General features: G+C 26.4%; 1 non-coding gene across 1 annotated transcript; it reads right to left on the bottom strand.

Moving 5' to 3' along the window:
- Nucleotides 1–2,820: 2,820 nt before the first annotated feature.
- LOC135930590 (5S ribosomal RNA) lies at nt 2,821–2,939 on the bottom strand. Its single transcript, XR_010572813.1, has one exon. It is a non-coding gene; the product is annotated as a 5S ribosomal RNA (ribosomal RNA).
- Nucleotides 2,940–5,255: the final 2,316 nt, after the last annotated feature.

Raw genomic sequence — 5,255 nt, 5'->3', positions numbered from 1 at the left:
CCGCCAAAATAAACCGCGCTAAAAAATTAAGCTAATATAGATATGAATCCAAGACATTTGTATTACCAACCATAATACCGAACTATAGAATCATTTAAATGAGTTGTTCAAATTTGTATAAAGTATTAAATTGTTAATCAAAATAGAGTAGTATGGTATAGCCTATCAAGGACGAGCCTATAATATCAGGGGGCTCAAAAAAAAATTTTTAAATTATTTTCAAAATATCTTTTTAGCTATCATTATCCAAAATTACCTTATTTTATTTTTCGTTTATCAAAATTACACTTGGTATAAAAATAAATTTTGAGGGGGGATCTCTTCGAATTTTTTATGGGGGTCTAGCCACTGCGCCCCTAGTGACCCTATTGTAGCCTACCACTGATGTGGTCTGGTCCTAGATAACACCCATACACATAAGAATGTCCCACGTATTATCTAAAAATTTACTAAAATACAATAAAAATACAATAAAAATTTGATAAATCATATTAATTAGGTAGTTTTACGAAGGATGAAATTAGAAATGATGCAACAGTCAAGAGGATAGAAATCAATGAATTTCCAAACAATAAAAAAATTAGTCAGGGTAAAAATGATATATTAATTCTACGCAATATATTATGATCAATAAAGGTTATTTCGATTTTACATTCAGTCATTCCTTTATGGAACATGAAGGCTTAGGATCATTCGGAGAGCGTCTTAATCCTTTTGGTGATCTTGAAGCTATGGCTCAGGTTCTGCTTTCTACATAATATTTAATAATATTTTAGCTCTTATTTTATTCAATAATTGAGAAGTGTTTACAAAAGAAAACATGATATTACTAGTATGACTACAATTTTATTAAAAAATAAAATATGTATGTTAATCAGGCTTGGTGTTTAACACGCCCAGGAGGATTGATGTTTCTTTCTTTGCCGACGGCGTTAGGTAAAAGCTACATTATTTGGAACTCTCTTAGAGTGTTCGGGCCGGATAGGGTTAGGCAAATGATCGCGAACTGGGATCTGGAAGATATATTAAGAGCGTCAAAGGAAGACAGTCCTTATTCAAATGTATTATATGTACTGAGAAAACCCTTATTTTATTAGGATTTATAAAATATTATAATTAATGCTTGTAAGTAAAAGAAGAAAGAGAAGTCTGTTATTTTAAAATTTAAATAATTTTACAAAAAAATTATGAAACTTGTAAAGAAGTAATAAAATGTTTTTTTTTTACAATTTTGTAAGTTTATGGAACATTTGAAAGAATTTTTAAAATTTTTCTTATAAGTTATTCAATTCCTAGGATTATGATTATTACATTTTAAAAATATTTAGTGTGCTTTTCCTAAAGAGGGAGAGAACTATGTTAATGGGTTTTACAACCACTTGGCCACTGGTAATTTTCTCCCTCCCTAATTCTTTCCCCTATCCCTTTAGGAAATTATATCTCTACCCCATGAAAACTCATGAAAGATGGTTTTTCCTTTATTCGATGTTGGTCACTATATACCAATTATTTGTTCATATTGAAGGTACTAATATACTGTTAACATATTTTAAAAATTTTGGAAAATTAAGGAATCATACGCATCAAAATAAAGGTACATTTCTGGTTCACCTATCAAAGATCTAATTTGACCACCAAGGAGAAATTTTTGAATCGCCTGTCATTCTTGGCGGGTTAGCTGGAGGAGAAATATCAGTATCACCTGTCATTTTTGACAGGTTGGCCTGCAAGTTATTTCTGTTAAAAGTGTATGGAAATAAAAATAATAAAAAGACTTTGGGTGTACATAGAAGATCAATTACATAAAAAAAATAATTTTTTAATAAAATTTAAAAAACATTTTGCAAAAAAAGAAGTTTTATGGGTGGTGTTTCCCACAAAGTGGCGAATTTTTATTTCAGTAAGATAACGAAACCAGACAAAAAATCGAATAAATATGAGAAAATATTACACCTATGAGGGGGTAAAATTTGATAAAATATGCTGAAGAGCAAATGAGACCTTTCACAAAAATAAACTCCAATAATTAGTATTTTTGCTTAAATTCTAATTGGCCAAACCCACTTTGAAATTTAATAGGCCCTATCTCAGCTGAATATTAATTCTTGAATATTTTTACATTATTTTATAATTGATTATATTGTAAGTTAAGCAATCTGGAAATTTGGGATTTCTCAATTCTATGCATTGAATTTTTTAAAATTTTAAAAATGAATACTAAGATGTTTAGAACACCTATGTAAATTTCATAAGATAATTACATAAACTTTTGAATTAATCTTTTATTAGTTTTTATATTATCGATTTTTATATTAAATATTTTAAAAAATACTGAAAAAGGCAAGTTGAAGTTATCTGATAGGGTTAGTCAACATAGACATATGATGGATTTTGTAAATGAGGTGGGGGGGGGGACTTTTGGGTGCCTTTCTACCATAAATTGTATTGAAGAGTTTTAGGCACTTCTTTAAAGATCTATGGCAGTATTATATTTTAAAAATATGTTGGCTTTATTTTTTAAAGTATCAGAAGACCTCAGGACCGTAAGTCATATCGGCTTCCCTAGTATATTTAAAAAATTAAAATAGGCTGTACCCGGGCCCTGCTAAAGATGCACAATTCTGGAAATATGCATTTAGCAATTCAATTATGGCTCCGTTTTGCGAATATAATTATTAAATCTATACAATAATAAAGATAAAAGATTTTAGGCTTTTTAATTTTATTTTATTATAGTTTTAATACATGTCATTTTATAAATAATTATAATAAAAATAAAATAAAATTAATAAATCAATAGGAGATTAAATAGTTAAAAAAAGATTACGACACCTGGGATTCCCAGGCGGTCACCCATCCAAGTACTAACCAGGCTCTACGTTGCTTAACTTCGGTGTTCGAAAGGGAACCGGTGCTTTCAACGTGATATGGTCGTAATCATTGTCAGTATTTTTAAAATGTTTATTTATGTATATTATATTATTTTAAAGTTGTAGGATTACGATCTATTTTAATTTTAGTTTTAAAAAAATTTGTATTAAAAATAGCATAATATATAAACCCTTATTAAAATAGCAAGTAAAAAAAATATTATTTAAACAATTTAAAAAAGGAAAATATGAAAACTATATTTAAAATAAACATATTAAGAGGGGTATATCAGCTCAACAAACTATTCTAGTTAACCAAAATTTATATGCATTTTTTTTCATTTAATATAATATTATACAATTTATATTTTATATAATTTTTAAAAAATATTATTTACGCCATCTACAAATAAAAATATTATACTTAAACTAAATAAATAAAAAATTTAAAGTGAGATTAAAAACAATTACGAAATTCTAACATCTATTTCCTAATTTTTCTTAATATGCCTTGTATTTTCTGAAAGTTTTTGAATAAAAAATTTATAAAATAATATTTTTATAAATATTTATCTCGAAAAGACCATGATTTTGAAATTAACATTATTCTATAACTGCCGATTTGGGTACAATCTATCGAATTACAGTTTCATAAGAAACTCATGTTATAGGATCATCTGTTTGAATAGATATAGATAATTTTTTTGAAAGTAGATTGCATCTATAATTAATATAAAATTTATCAACAATTAAATATACGCGTGCATACTTTCGACATACTAAATAAATTGTTCTCAACAATCCAGCGTCAAGGCATGGTTTATTTGTGTAAGTAAATTAAGCAGTAAAGCTATTAGAGTCTTTATGCTTTTTAAAGTGAGTAGGCATAGCCATCTGAAATAGGTAAAATTAGTGGATTATATTTTTGTTATAAAAAAAATAGTAATAATTTTTCTTAACTACGATTATATCTTAATTTCAAATAATAGAATTTGAAGTAATAATTTATTTTAACTTATAAAAAATAATTTAACCAATCAGCCTAATTTTTTTAAAGGAATAAATTTATAAGATATATCTTTTTTGTTATAGTACTTTGTTATATTAGTATTGGAGAATATGTACAATATTTTCTATAGACTGAATGGAGTATTGAGAGGTCTATATTTACGGGCAAGTTGATCTATTAAAATTTAATATTAACAAAATATAATAATACAATCAGATTTGGTCTGGGTAGGATATGATCCTTTTGAATGATAACAGAATATGCACCTTTATATACCATATAAATATAATTATGTAATTAGAATAGCATAAAATATCTCCATGTCATAATTAATAGTTTTATACTTCCTATTTATATCAACTCAAAGATGCTGGCTGGGTTGTTTATTGAAAAATGGTATTTACTATTTAGCTTGTAAATTCAATTTCACCTTTTTTCACCTTTTCGTAAAGCGACAAAACGTATAAAGTTAATCATAATTGGAGACTACGGGACGATACGTAAGTGCCTTATATATTTGTGTTAATCTATTAGAATTTATCTTCTTAGAAATATAAAAAATATTAAATTTATTTTTTTAAATATAATAAAGTATTTTTTTTTCACTATATATTTAAAATAATGGTATTTAAAAAAAAAATGACAATATTTTCAAAATATAAAGAACATTGTAATTGATTATGTGGGAAAGAAGGGGGGGGTGAATCTAAGTAATTTAGGGAAGAAGAAGAAAATCTAGATCAGAGATCTGCAGGTCCCGCCCTAAGCCCGGCTAGGCAATAAATAATGGTATAGATTATGTACTGATATTGGAATGCGATCTTAACTAAACGATAATAGGATCTGAAACATTATTTCCAACTTAAAATATGGTTGATATCGAATGCTTATAATTCTTTTCAAACCATTTTCATTTCAATTTTTATTTTAAATTATCTTTTTAAGTGTAATTAAGGTGAAAGTTACTATTTTTTACATAAAAGCCCTCTACCTTCTTAAAGAATTTTTTTTTTAATTTAGTATCTAAATTTGTATCTATAAAATTCGTCTTGAAAATAATAGATTGTTGATGGGTTCCAAAGTTATCATTTTAATTGTTACGCCAAAACATGGCAATATAGTTTTGATCAATTGTTATACGCTAAAATTAAAAGCACTAATATAAAATTTTTTTAATAGGAAATATAAAATTCTTTCTTACCTATCCTTTTACGATGTTGTTTGATCATTAGTTATTAATCTTGTATTTTTCAGTCTTAAAATTTGTATTTAAACGATGGTTATTTTATAATGGGATTAATAAAGGTTGAACCATTGTGATTGTAGAATTGACCGATGGTAGTTGTGCTAGAGCAGAATTTTCATTGATATAATTT

Source organism: Gordionus sp. m RMFG-2023, chromosome 5 (genome assembly GCF_954871325.1).
Source record: "Gordionus sp. m RMFG-2023 chromosome 5, tfGorSpeb1-WG-v2, whole genome shotgun sequence".
In the NCBI taxonomy this organism is placed as follows: domain Eukaryota; kingdom Metazoa; phylum Nematomorpha; class Gordioida; order Chordodea; family Parachordodidae; genus Gordionus; species Gordionus sp. m RMFG-2023.
This window is presented reverse-complemented; position numbering and strand designations above follow the sequence as displayed.